The 15,376-nt window shown below is 37.1% G+C and overlaps 1 protein-coding gene across 4 annotated transcripts in view; it reads right to left on the reverse strand.

Moving 5' to 3' along the window:
* Nucleotides 1-15,376, reverse strand: part of NPAS3 (neuronal PAS domain protein 3) — an 868,173-nt gene that overhangs the window by 593,881 nt on the left and 258,916 nt on the right. The gene's annotated exons all lie outside the window — the stretch shown is intronic.

Here is a 15,376-nt window from a genome sequence, read left to right on the forward strand (position 1 = left end):
TCACAGAATTAACAAATAAAATGTTGATATGCTTCCAGCCCTCAATAAGAACCATGACCTTCAGTCACATAAAGAAAACATCTTATTGGAAATGAAGATTTCAATGTAACTATATAAATGCACTGGTAATTGATTGATAAGAGAATATGTTAATTCTCTATTAATGAACATACATTCATAGATGGATAGACTCTCTAAGATACTAGAGAATAAAATATATCACCCAGAAAAGTCAAACTTTAAGATAACATAAATTTAATGTTGAAAGATGAAGCCCTGTATGGGTTATTAAAATTTATAAACATTATAGACATATTACTTCACATAAGAGGCAACAGGTGGGATCCAGCATTTTCCTTTAACTATTCATGTACATTTCTGTTTGAAGTTTGCTCACATTGCTGAGGGCAGAATCTAGCACAACTGAAGTTGTATGTGAGCATCTGACAGGAGAAGTGCACCTACTCTGAATTGCTCCGTTTTGCGTCTGATGAAAAATAAATTCAAAATCAGACTGTGATGATAAAAAAATTGGACAATATTTATAGTATCAAGGTATTATTAACATCATTTGTAAGTATCCATTTTATTGGACTTTGAAGGCATTTTAAATCTTTGAATCTAGCATTCTGGTTTCCCATTACAAAATATCAGGAAAGAGAAATAAGGAAGCAAGACCAGAGGAATAGATTAAAATGAGTCCAGCAGTGTGGCTCCAATCTCTTAATATGAGCAATAACATTCCCTATTACCTTAGACCACATCTGATATTGTTCATAGTGGAAACACTGTTTTCACTGCAGACATTTCAGGTACTTTATTGAATATCTATGTGATTTAAGTAATGCCATAATGCTATGCTCAAATACTTGCTAGGCTAATACCCCTACCGGTTTCATGTTCACTCTATTAATAAAATATTCCACATTAGCTAACTAATGTATTTCTCAGAACTATCATTTTCAGAGTCAAAGCAGTCACAGGTGACGAACTTTTGTCTTAATGTTGGTGATAAGCAGAAACATCACTAATTTATAAGGAAAAGACATGTTATGCCATTTATTTCCCCAAATTTTAGCTGGCCTCCATTCACTTCTTTAAATGCTCAGTGTGGCTTGTTGAAAATTACGTAAATAAAAGTAAGAGATGCCTTACAATCTGACAAAGTATAAGTATAACCAGGATGCAGGTCAACATCTTAGAATAAAACAATGATTCATAGCTCTCCTTCTATATAATAAAAGTAATCTAACACCATTAAAGTCAGCTCTGCCAAAAGAACTGTGTCATTTGACATGTTTTCTCTACCACTTGTAGACTGCAGTGGTTCAAGTTCAATGCTTTGCTCTTTTTGTGTTCTTGTAATCGAATACTACTCCAGAAGGTGGGCTGAACTTACTTTTTTTTTTTTTTCTTTTCTTTTCTTTTTGGTCCAGTAAGTGACTATGATGGAGCTCTAGACCAGGGGCTGCAAACTCAAGGGCTTGCAGGGTGAAGGCAGGGAATGTCAATGAGTAAAGAGGCCTGATGCCACCTGTGGAGAAGTGGAGGATGAAAGCCCAGGCAAAGGAAAGAGCACACCATTTCACTTTTGCGTGTGCTGCTCTGGGGGAAAGCATGCCTAGTGTTGCCAGATTTCTGCTGTTGCTATTTCTAGAAAACAAAATCTGAATTATTACATAGCACTTCCAATTTTATGTTATGTTTTCATTTTATGTTAACTAATTGGCGTTTTTAAAAATCATGTGAGCCAAACAGAACATGCCATTTGGTCAATAATGGAGCAGGGACTCATTTTACAATTGGGTAATAATTTGGGAGGCCAATTTTGCCAGAAGTTTTACATGGATGTTATATATAATTTTACTTACACATGCCACTTAGTGATCACAAATGGATTCACTTGTTATCTAATTAATATTACTAATATTCACACTAGGAATTTCTCTATTCAACTGAAGCAAGTAGAGGATTAGGCAGTTATTCTGAAATTGATATCACTGCATGGGCTTATCAATAATCTAAGGGAAAAAACCTAATCCTAAGGGTAGGCCAAGCCCAAGATCACAGGGAGCAGCCCAGTGAGCTCCAGGGGTGAGGTAGAGGGGAGATGACTTCTTTTGTCTACTCAAACAAGGGGAATATGTGGACACTAAGGCTTTGGGGTGCCTTGTCTAAACATTGCGCTCTTGACACTTTTCCAATATACCACTTACTTTATGTGTTCCCATACTATCTCCTTATTGTTTTTCTCTTCTCTACTTCTCCCCTTTTAAAAAAAAAATCTCTAACCCACAACCGTGTTACCCTACTGGAGTAATCGTCCTGGCTACAATCTTAATAACAATGGGTTTCCATGACTCCCACATCACATCACTATGCTGACACCATAGTACAGAAGACTTTCCGAATGATAGCACTGTGTCTGTAATAAGTAGTAACTGGTTTTGAGGGCAAGAGCATTAAAACACAGTTAAAGGATTATAAAGGTTGTGGAGATGCTGATACAATAGATGAAGCTAAAGTCCTTAAGACAATGACAGATTGTGGATTAATCTTTTGCCTGCTTTTGTGAAATAGAGCCTAGTTACAAGTAATTCTCAAATTGAATTAAGGACTACATTAAAACCTAAAATAAATTTGCATTTATACATTCTGTTCTAAACCAAAACATTATGGTTGCATTTCTAAATACTAGAGAAAGAATGGACTGACTGTGTGTGAGTGAATGTTATGGCCTGATCTCTGCCACCTAAAATACGATTAAACAGTAAATACTCCTTGGGTCCAAACTTCCCACTGCTTTAATGTTCTTTCACTTGGACTCTGAGTAACAGAAAACCCTCCACAAAACAAAATTTCAATTCTCTTTGATGATGACAGTATCCTCACTAATAATTACCACCACCAGCAACAAAATCAACAACTATTTCCAAAGATACACACACACATATCTGAAAATCATAGGCAAAATTATGTATATATGTGTATATTTTGGGGGTGATGGTAAATGATTTTCAGATTTTCAAAAGTAGCCCAGCACCCAACCAAAAAAATAATAATCTAATGTATAGAATTTCCTCATATAAGGATTATAAAGTTGGATTCTGCCCTCTTTTTGCCATTGATGTTGCTAGAATTAACTTATCCTAAAGAAATACCTTGGTTAAAATAATATTATGTATGTTTCCGTTCAACACTTTGAAACAATTTTTACATTCTATAGTTATATCTTTAAGCATAGCTGACAAGCAATCAAAAAAGAGTTTACTAAGAATGAAGATTTAGCAGTCAGTGCTTGTAAATGTAAAGTGATTTTTTTAATCTTTCCATCTATTTTAAGTTCCTTTGGCAAGTTGTATATTTTGCGGAAAGAGTCCCAATGAAGGAGTTATGAGACCCACTTTGGCCACTGTAGGCCACTTATAATTCTAAGTCACTAAGTCGAGCCTCAATTTTATCATCTTAGATCATGAGAATGACAAACAAGGAGTATTTGGCAAATCTCCTGGGACCACTGCAATGACTCATATGATAATTTCATGTTAGTATATTGTAGACCACAAAGAAGTAAACCCCTTGGACAATTCTAAATTTTAACTTATTATTAACCCAGGGATTTTTGTGGAAACTAATGCCTGTGGCCGGCAATTTGTTATGTAAGTGATATCGATACATCTCTGGTCAATAACGTTTGGGTAACAAAAGATGTATTAATACATCTCTGGTCAATAATGTGATAACAGTTAAGATAGTTCGTAAGCTCTAAATGTGGTAGAGTCTACTTCAGAGTTTTACAACTAAGAATTTTAATAGGTTGGAAAGACTTAAGAATGCTTAAAATATAGTCAACCCTTCCTTCAACTTTCTTGGAAGCACAGGGGTTAGGAGTAGGGGCTCTGTAGCCAGACTGTAACTATTCACATCATCACACAGTTACTAGCTGGGCTACCTTAGATAGGTGTCTCAACTTCTTTAGGCCTCAGTTTCCTCATCTGGGAAATAGACATTATACTAGTACATACATCACAATATTGCTCAGAGGAGTAATTGAGCTAATATATGTAAAGTGCTAAATGCCTGCCATGTTGTAAATGTTATATAAGCATTAATAAAACTTACCTGGGGACAAAAGCCCAACTGTTTTGATCCTAGTACCACATCTGATTATTACCTTATTCCTCCACAATTCTTTGTAATTTTCTTTAACCAGCAGCCTCTTTCCTACCACCTTTTTTTTTTTTTTTTACTCTGGTTATAGTTTTATAATTCTGAATACTTATTTGTTTTCCTCATTGTCCTCTCAAACTGCCACTTGTGACCTTCATTTTTTAGTAAATTTTATTTCCCATATTGATAGTAGACCTTAAATCAAAGGCCTGACTTCTGCTTGGTGACAGCCCTAAACTGCTGATTTCTGAAACTCCTTCCATGTTCTCTCAGCTCACGATTCTCACTTTCTTTAAGTTCTGTCTGCTGCCTCTCTCAGCATAGCCTCCACACTAGCGGAAGGCAGCAGCTAAGTGTGTGGATTGCCGAGCCAGACTGCCTGTATTTAAATCCTGACTCTGTATCTTACGAATTATGTAAACTTGAGCAATTTACTTAACTTCTTTTGCCTCAGTTTTTCTCACCTGTGAGATGGGATGATAATACTATCTGCTTCATAAGGTTCTTGTTGAAATTAAGTGAGGTAATTTTTGTAAAATATTGGCAGTGGTGCCTGGCACACAGGAATACTGTATAAGATGTGTTAAATGAAAACCTAAGCTCAGGTCACACTGACTGTTCTATGCTTTAAGGTCGATTTATAATTTACACTCTGTTCTCACCAATATGATTTCTATACACTGGTTCTGATATACCACATTGTGTACTTCAGTTAAATAAAACTACTTGATTGCAGAGATATTGATTTTTCATTATGGTCCTCCTTATGCCTATAAGTCTATCTGTTTTACACCACAGGTATATTCAATAACTTGTTCAAATAAAAAATAAAACATGTCTCATTAATGGAAGGTTAAATGTTTATAAATAAGTGATTGCCTGTACTAAGAATAATAAGGGGCCATTTTTTTGTTCCCTAAAGTAGAAAAAAAGTGGCATTCAATGGTAAGACACGCAATTTTGTTTACATAGAAAAATGAACATCCAAACAGTAGTTAAGGGAACGGGTTACTCAGGAAGATGGCGAAAGCTTCTATGGAAGACTTGAAAATTGCAATGATAATTATTAGTCAGAAAGAGTATATGTGTACTCCTAGAAGGAAGAAGATCTTTCAAAGTATCTCCCAAAACATCACAAATCTGAAAGTTCTCTTTAATGTCAGGCAAAGCCCCAAATCCAGGACCATGGAGAGCTCAGCCAGAACATCTGGAGCAGGGAAGAAACTTGGAAGGGCAGCAACACTTCCTGCTCTGGCCTCCGCATCCGGGGCAGGGCTGAATCATGAAACTTTACTTGAGCCAGCAATGAGACAGGGAAAAAAAGGTAAAATCTTAAAAAAAATAGGTACTGCCACTATCACAAAGCCAATATTATAAAATTGACTCAGGACTTGTAATCTCTCTGAAGCTGCCACAGAGCTGGATAAAGATGCCTGTTTTTCATTGGGCCACTTGTCCATGGTGGAAAAAACAGATAATTTTGGATGTGATGACTCATTAAATTAAAAGAGGTAAGTTATCTTTTGTGGATGGTCTTTTGTAAAATTTAGTTTTGCAAAATTGATTATTTGGTTTCCTTCTTCACAGAAATGGCGATAATGATTACGGAAACAATATAGCTGGAGATTTACAGAATATAACAGAGCAAAAGTAACAACTGTCACAGAGAAACAACAGAAGTAAGTCAACTTAATCAAATGTTTCTTTTCCGATGACTTCTTCATAACATAGATTTCTATCAGTTATTTTTTTACAATTTATAATTATATTTGTGGAATGGCTTCTTGTATGGACATTACTGACAGATCCACACTCTCTTACACAAAAATTCTCTCTCTAAGCCTCAGCTTTAACACCTTCATGTAAACTTTTAGAATACAATAACTAGCTTATAAAAGAACACAGAGAGCTTCCCTGGTGGCGCAGTGGTTAAGAATCCGCCTGCCAATGCAGAGGACACGAGTTCAAGCCCTGGTCCAGTGAGATCCCACATGCCGTGGAGCAACTAAGCCCTTGTGCCACAACTACGGGGCCTGTGCTCTAGAGCCCACAAGCCACAACTACTGAAGCCCACGCACCTAGAGTCTGTGCTCCACAACAAGAGAAGCCACTACAATGAAAAACCTGCGCACCACAACGAAAAGTAGCCCCCATTCGCCACAACTAGAGAAAAAGCCCGTGCGTAGCAACAAAGACCGAAGGCAGCCAAAATAAATAAATAATTTTTTTTTTTTTTTTTTTAAAAAGGAACATGGCAGGTTTTGTTCATCTAACTGTAGGGGAAAGGAAAGGTAGGGTCAAAACTACTTTAAATTTTACCTTTTTAAAGTACTTCTAAGGAGCCGCAAGGCAGTTTTTTATGGATTTTCCTACTTGTTTTGCTTAGGAGAACCCGGCACTACAGACTTGTACTATTTATCAATTAATCTGGCATGCAGCCTCAAAGGAAGAAGGTCGACCTGTATTAAAAATGCAGCCATCAAAAATTCATCAAAGGCTGCAGCATTTTAACTCATGAAGCTTTGAACACCTGCATACTTGTCAGATCTCTGGTCATAGTTAACGGTGAGACCTATAGTTACTCCGGTACCTACACCTGCCCTGACATGAGCTGAATGAGGAGACCTCCCAGGGAAAAACTACAGTAAAGATTCTATAAGCACTGCTTGCCCTTCCTTCGTTACTTTCAGTAAAACAGCCCACCACACACTGACATCACATAGAGTTCAAAGTCAATCAAATCAGCCAACTGCAAAGAATAAAAGTCTTTCAGAAGTATTTTTTTTCCTCATGATTGTAAATATCAGCATTCTTACAAGGTAATACAATTGAGAAACGCATAAACAACTATTGTCTGGTAGGATTATGTACAACATAATTCACAAATTGAAGTCTTTTAATGCTCTTCAAGAAAAGGTAATAATTTCAGAAACCTTCCTTTAATGTGTGAAGAAAGCAGTATAGTATATGCTGGAAGTAAAAACTGGAACCTTCAAGTTCAAGGTAAGAACTCTGCTGCTTAACTAATGCACTGCTCATAGCTGTCATCATTAATTTATGTTAGCCTCTGTAAACATCAAGAGTATAATAGGCCAATTTCACAACTAAATATAGATGCACATTTTGCCCTTATATAAATGGCAGATTGCTGCTGTAGATCATCACTGCAGCAACATGTCAGTAAAGATGCACTGTTTGATGGTCTGATGCTCACACAATATATAAAACCAGTTGTAATGGTTGTTTGGAAGCAAAGTGTAACATAGCAGCAAAATTTCATTTGCTCCACAAACTCAGGATATATTAAGCTTGGCTGACAAAGACTGCTTGATGTGCTAAATCAGTTTGACCTTCATTCTTGCCTTATTTTTCTCATTTAACATGTGAAATGACCATTATTTTTCCCCCATGTAAGAAAATATCATGAAATTGATTGCTTAAAACCAGTGTCAAAAACATCTGCAACTGCTAACATTCAATGAAGTATCAAAATCAAGATGCATCCTTAAAATGTTTCAACTAAGATATATTCTGATTGAATAATCATGACCCATTTCTGACTTGTGGTAAAATAGATCAAAAGAGTAATTAAAGCCATTCAATTGAATGCCTTCCCTCATCTTCAGAAAATGCCTTGTGTATGTTTGAACTTAATAATTAAATTAATTGGTTTTAGCCAATGAGCATTTTTATTCTTAACACTTTAAATAAGAGGATTTAATTCCAGAATGAGTCATTAGAATAGTAATAAAGAAAGCTGAGAGGTCCGCACAATCCTTTTCAACCAATGTTCACCTTGATTCAAATAACCCTTGAATGAACCACAGCAAGACCAAACTATTCATTGTATGCTTTGGTGTCTGCCAAAAACCTCCTGAATCAAAGTGTTTTGTTCTTCATTTTCCCCCAGAACTTTAAGCTATCCAACTGGCAATTCCATAATAATGAAAAAAAATCTTGCAGATTTATCAAGTAATTTCTCTCCACCCAATAAATAGCACTTTACCTTGAAGCAACTTGTATATTTCACACCTTAAATGTCTATTTACCAAACCAGCTAATCACTTCACAATTGAACTCAGAACAAAAAAAAAATTATCAATTAAAGTGGTTGAAACTCCTGCAAATTATCATTTAGGAATGAAGTAATTGCTTTCATCAGGGCAGAAAAGCCCGCCAGAACAGAAATGTCACTTTAGATTAGTGTTCTCTCTCCTGAAGCTATGGATGACACAGCTGATATAAGACTAAATGCCAAGACCAATCAATTGCTTTTGTGGCTCTGCTCTGAGCTGCTGTAAAAGGGGCCATTTTCTAGGATCTACTCTTCATTATAGTAAATGCTATCTCCTTGGTAACATAATTCCATTTCTCATAAATTCTGTCTGAGCGCATTGTCCTAACAATGGATGTTTGTGGAAAAGAATGCTGTTGGTTTAATGCACAGAATTAAGTGTGAATGGCTGTCAAACTGCTATAGTTTACTAGTTCTTAAACATAAATTGAAGTCTTATACATTAAAAAGAATTCTTGGGGAGAAATGAATGTCCTGAACAAGGGCAAGATATTTGTATTTGAAGGTTCTGTTCTACTGGTTTAGAATTTTGACTATTCTTGTATTTATCTGCTGTGTACATTAAATCAGTCAGCTCACACCAGAGGTGGGTGAACACATCACTTACTTTCTCAGCAGTGTAGTTTGCAAATGTGAAACCTCAGAAGCAAATATGGACTCGTTAGGCAACTGCATGTGATTTGTGAATAGCCACAACTGTATTAAAAGAAAAAAAAATTTTTCTTTCAGCTGAGCCATTCCTGGAAAGCACCCAGATCTTAATTTGTATTGTTCATCCCCCTGAAGTTACAAGAATCTGGGTTGCAGGCTCCAATTAAAAAGAAATTGAAGAAGCTAATATAGTGAGAAAGCAGCAATTCCCTGCACTGCTCTCTTCAGGTCTGAAGTTTAGAAAGAGATTCAGGATCACGGGTCTTTGCCCGACATGGGATAAAGGCTTTCTCATCCCGGTGAGCACACATGTGTAACTTCCATTAGCAGTAACAGAAGTCGTGAGCACACATTGAGAGGAAAGTCTACTGCTAAATATTTGAAAGGGTCAGAGCATCTCTGCTGAAAGGCAAAATGAGAAGGAATGGTGGGCACCCTGTGACCGCAGGACATTTTACTAACCATCTAAAGGGCCACTGATGGATTTCTATCACTCCAAGGGACTATACGGTACTAGTTTTCATAATATCAATGACAGGAAAGTACATGTTGTTTCTACATTTTAAGATTATTCAGTACTGTCAAAGAAAAGCATTGACCTTATTTAGCACCATAATCATAAAAGCAAACATCTTTGAATGTCTACTAAGTTTCAGGGTTTAAGTGTTTTAGGCATCATCCCATTTAATTCATGGTTGCCAATATCAGAAGGGGAGTGGGGGGAAAGTAACAGCATCTATGAAAAGCAGATCATCTCCGCTGATTATATTTGACCCTAAAACAGTGTTGCTTTCAGCCCCTATTTTGGGGGGCAACTAAATGGGTTTTATATCTTCCCTCTAACTTTCTGCCCTCATCCCCCAAAACTAGGAGTTTTCTTGTCTCAGGGAGGGCTTTCCCTGGATCCTAGACTTTCAGTGCTAAAAGCAGGACGGTCCTGGGCAAACCAGAACAGTTGGTCACCCTGGAAATGTTATTGCCTCCCATCTCACAAATAAAACCAAAGCACAGAGAGGGAAAGTAACTTGCCCAAGGTCAATGACAGCTGAAGCTAGAATCTGAACCTTGGCAAGATGACCCCAATACGTCCTTCTCACCACCGCACTGCACTGCCTCTACAGCAATAACGTCCTCGTGATTCCCCTTCTCCCAATTATATTTATACAACCATTAAGTTACCGATAAAGTTTAATATAATTTATAATCACTCATATAAATTCCATCATAATTGTTATGAAAACATTAATTCGTTAATAAAATTTCTGATAAACCCCTTATTTTTTTCAGGCTTATAAACACATTCCAATTTGGAGTAGATAAATTTGCTGTTAATTGCTCTAAGTCCCAAACTAAGTCACTTTGGAATTCAAATTCAAATGACCTTTCTAGAGGGAAAATTCATTTTTTCCTTTAATTTTCTTTAAGTGTGATTTCAAACACTTTTGAAAGCACAACAAAGTAGAAGAAAGCTTTTGAAAACTTTCAAGCTTGATAGGAGAAAGTTGGAAAGGAGAAAGCATGCTTTGACAAGTTGGAAGATCTTTAAGTATGAAAAATGAAAGTATGGTCATGTGAACACTGCAAACAGCACACACTTTTACTTAACATCAATGAACACACCATTATACTATAACTGCCTGCATTTTTAACAGAAATAAGTGAAATGGTCATGCTTTCTTTAAACACTACAATTGAGAATACAGGTCCATCAGTCTAAAGAGACAATATACCCTACCCCTATCTAACTGACTTTTTTTTAAAAGACATGTATTTTTATTTAACCTTTCATTAATCTGAGAAGTCATAATACCTCACTGAGGTACTTTATAAAGCAGGACAACATAGGAAGTGCCTGTTTATTTGTAGGCTTCAATTACTTAGGAACAAAGTCCTTCCAAAACCCTACATTCTTTTGAAAAACCTTGATAGATGCTTAGTCCTCTCATTAAAATCGGACTTGGAGGAACTACAAGTAAGTTATTCTGAGCCACGTGTAACTATGTAACAGGATGATAAAGGTAGGTAATATTTCAATGTATAAAATACATGTTTAAAACATTAAGTTAAATAAGGGTAAAATAAATCGGCATTTTTTTTTATTTCATGAGTTTGCAAGCTGCTCATGGAAAAACAAAAGGTTGTACCATGATACAAGTATACATGAAACTAAAAAGACCCAGTTACCTTATTAGTTGCAAGTCAGCACTGAATTTACTGATATTGAATAATTACAACTTTAATAGTAACATGAATCCAAACTGTTGGTAGAAAGTTCTCAGATGTAGGAAAGCACATGATGACTGATTTTTAAGCTGAGTAAAAGGGACTGTTTAATTGAAACAGGGCAAGGGAAGCCAGCGATTTGCTCAACTGGCCCTTACAACAAAGCCTCCACAAATGACCTTAGTATCTGAATCCATAAGGCATCAAATAGTTAAAAAAACACAAAATGTATACCTATGGTTGAATACTTCCTCCCTGACCTGTCATCCCAATACAGTCCTTGACCAAAATGGATATCCTGCAACCTTCTACTCACCCACAGGTACTTTACTGGAGCCCCTTCTTAAATTCACCTTCTGTCCTCTCTGCATTTCATTTTGTTTTGTTTGGGCTGAGATATTCACCTTAAAAGATTTTCCCTCAAGGTCTCCTTTTGAGTTATCAGCCAACAAAAGATCACTTAAGTCTTTAGTTTCACTTCTGAAAACAGTAGCCTTTCCCCACAGTGCACTTACAAAGATAGTGTGGAGGTCAATGAGTTACCAGGAGCCATTCGGCAACTTTGTCTTGTTCCCGTGGCTGTGAACCCGGGAGCTCGGAGCCAGAGCCCTAACCACTGGACCACCAGGGAATTCCCAGAGTCACTTTTCAAATACATACAAGTACATGTGCACTTGCATGTGTGCGCGTGTGCACACACACACACACACTCTCACATAAACACACCACTGTTTAAAGGGGCCTGAATTATAGATATTGCCCTTCAAACTGTTTTCTTCCCCCTCAGTTTTGCCCCCTCATTTGCTTCTACACAGTTTCCCTCTGAGAGAATCACTCATTGGATCTGGTCATATCTCTTCTCATAAAATTCATGTATGCAAGAAGAGTGAGTCAGAGTTTTTTCTTGTTGTTGAATTATTATTAGTCTACTGTAAATGAATAAGTTAGAGATCACAAACTCAAATACCTGCAGAATCCAACGAAATTATACAAGTGAATAAAGAAGACGAGGTGAGAGAAAGCACTGCAAGAGTGACAATAAACGGCAACTGGGCCCTCAGAGTTGAGCAGGTTACAGGGAGTGGTGTGGACTATGGCAAACCGGATAGCACTTGCCTAGCCAACAGAGGGCACACATTATTCAGGAAAAACAGTTGTTACTAGATGGCAATGTGGACCCAAATTTGCCAAGTCTTCCTTTTTTTTTTTTTTGGCTGTACGCGGGCCTCTCACTGCTGTGGCCTCTCCCGTTGCGGAGCACAGGCTCCGGACGTGCAGTCTCAGCGGCCATGGCTCACAGGCCCAGCCGCTTCGCGGCGTGTGGGATCTTCCCGGACCAGGGCACGAACCCACGTCCCCTGCATCGGCAGGCGGACTCTCAACCGCTGCGCCACCAGGGAAGCCCCCAAGTCTTCCTTTTTAAGAGAAGCCAGAAATCTAGATTTTTTAAAATTAAAATCTTCAAGTTTTTGAAAATATTGAGCATCTCATTTTTAAAATGCAACTTTTTGCAGGCTCCTATGGGTCTCACTTGGCCTGTGGCAGTTAGCAATCTATGTTTTAACACCATTAATAGCCTTCCTGAGAGTAGGATTTAATTATGGGGTACATAAGGCACAGGATATAAAGAGCTATAGCAGTTAGGTGACAAGAATTGAGGAAGAAGCATAAAATGCAGAGAAATGCAGAAAGTTGGATTGGAAAAAAGAAACTGTATTAACAGTTACTTTTCAGAGTGGTAGAATTTCTCCTTTCACTTTACTCTGTTTTACAAATTTTCTATAAATAAACAGGAAAAAATTAGATCAGTTACTATTCCTTAAGATCTATCCTATTATTAAAAGTAGCTCAGAAAATTAAAAATACTCATATGCATATTTGCGCATAGATCCATTCACCACATTCAGCCAAGCAGTTTCAAACATTTAATCACAACTGAAATTTTAGTCAGTTCACCATGATGGCATCATATATAAAAAAATCTTTCATTAAAAATTAAAATAGCAGAGAACGATCAAAATAGTAGAGTAGTAGGATGTGAAAAATTAAAACAGCTCTTTTCCAAATGAGTCACAATGCACCCCTCCCCCAAATTAGTGATTAAGTTCTGTTGACAGTTTCTTAAAGTGCATGCTAAACAAGACTCTGTTGTTATCAGTACAATAATGAAGTTGAGAAACAGTGTCTTGCATGTATAGTGTGTCCTCAATAAGTGTTTGTTGAAAGACAATTGTTGATGATCTGAATGTCCTTAAAAGTCATGATTTAAGACAGTAAACAACACATCCAGTAGTACTGCTCTTGAAATTAAATTTACCCAGTAAATCAGTCCTTGGGATGCTCTTATAGTAAAGAAGGGAAGGGAAAGAGAAAGGGAAGAGACACAGATACTCCTCTCTCCCTGCCAAACCTCAATACTCATAAATTCTTCCCTGACAAAAATATTTAAATTCTCAAAACAATTCTTCCCCTTTCTACGCTCCGGAAGTGGTGCTATAGTGAGTACCAAACTGAGGCAAGGAGAAAGAAATGTCAAGAGCCCATGTCATCTCCCTTTATTAATCATACACTGTTGTATTCAGAACACCGGGTCACCGTAAATCCTTCCCACAAGTCAGATAGAAACATAACAGGTGGAAATTTCTAAGGGGAAATCCCAGATCTTCACCTAATTACTGCATCTCTTTGCTAGATCTGTGTTGTTTACGTGTAATCAGAAACACAAAAAAGTGGACAGAAGCAGTGCTCCAAAGAGAATGCATAAGAGATCACAGAGAAAAGATTTCAGATGGCAGGGTACTTACAAATTAAGGTGAGCTGTTAAATCTCTACAAGTTTCAGAGAATAAGACAGCCGTCTAGAGAGAACTCCTGAAATTCAATAGAAGTTTTGGAACTACTGTTTTCCTATAACTGAATCTCTTCTGCTTCTGGATATGGGTTTTTTGTCCTCTTATGTATTTATTTTTAAATAGATGAATATTTTATCATTACAAAAATACATCTATTAAGGGAAGCACCTCTGCTTCCCCAACTGGGCCTTCTCACTTCCTTCTGGCCATTTGCTCCTAATCTCAGTCAGTATCTTTCTCCCTCTCGGATGGAGGCTGACAGCTCAGGTGGAAGGGAAGGCCATGATGTCTATGTGCAGTCTGTTGATGTATGAAATGGATCAGAATGGCACAATTCTAGTCAACTTCACTCACAGCAGGTGCAAACAAAAGAACATTCCTATATGAGATCAGGCACCACTCTTCATCTGAAGCTTCTAGGACTGACTGTACAGTAGATCCGAAATGAAAAAACAAACACACACACTCACACACACTCACTGCTGGAATGTTTCCAGAGCAGATACACTCCAATTTGTGCCTCCCTCCGCTGCCTTCTATATATGCAATACTATAAGGAATTGCGTATGCCCAGCTGTAGGCTATAATTTTATTGATAAACTCTGTTGACATTATAAAATCCGTAAGGGCAAAGAGCAAGTGATTTGCTCATGTCACTAAAAATTCAATATAAAATTATAGCTTTCATTTAGAAGCCTTTTTAGAACTTTTTTCAAAAATTGGTCATGATGCATAGTTATCAATACCTGTATGGCCATGATGACAAGAAAGGGAAAAAAACACCAAGCCAATGTTTACAGAGAAAAATCACCCCAAATTCTTCAACTGCACAAAGACAATTCCTGATTTTACAAAATTGTATATAAATTGTGAACGATATGGCAAGCAGAAAATGAAAGCAAACTTGACTCATTCCCTAAAGATTTCTATAAGCATCCATTTATAAGGTACTATGTGCTAAATGTAGATTTATATCTTAACATGCAAAATCAAGTATAGGTCTTTTATACTGTGTGTTACAAATGAGCTTGCCTAAATTCCTAGACAATTTGTGCATGAAAAGCAGGAATAAGGAAAATGATGCCTCTTTACTCCATGTCAATGTGCTCAGCTTTCACATGAGCTCAACAGTTATTGTGCGTCCTCATTTGGATAGCACAGATTTGGGTGAGGGGCTTATACCGCCTGAAGGTCCACCCATCCATGCACTTTCACAGCATCAATTTAATAGATGCTTAGGTGAGGTGGAGGTCATATGAAAACATGTTAGTGCCAAAGAAATTCTACTACTCCCAAGAGAGAGGGATTTTCTTTTTTTCTTTTTTTTTGCTTTTTTTCTAAATTTATTTATTTACTTTATTTTTGGCTGTGTTGGGTCTTTATTGCTGTGCCCCACTTTCTCTAGT

This window comes from Kogia breviceps, chromosome 3, assembly GCF_026419965.1.
Source record: "Kogia breviceps isolate mKogBre1 chromosome 3, mKogBre1 haplotype 1, whole genome shotgun sequence".
In the NCBI taxonomy this organism is placed as follows: domain Eukaryota; kingdom Metazoa; phylum Chordata; class Mammalia; order Artiodactyla; family Physeteridae; genus Kogia; species Kogia breviceps.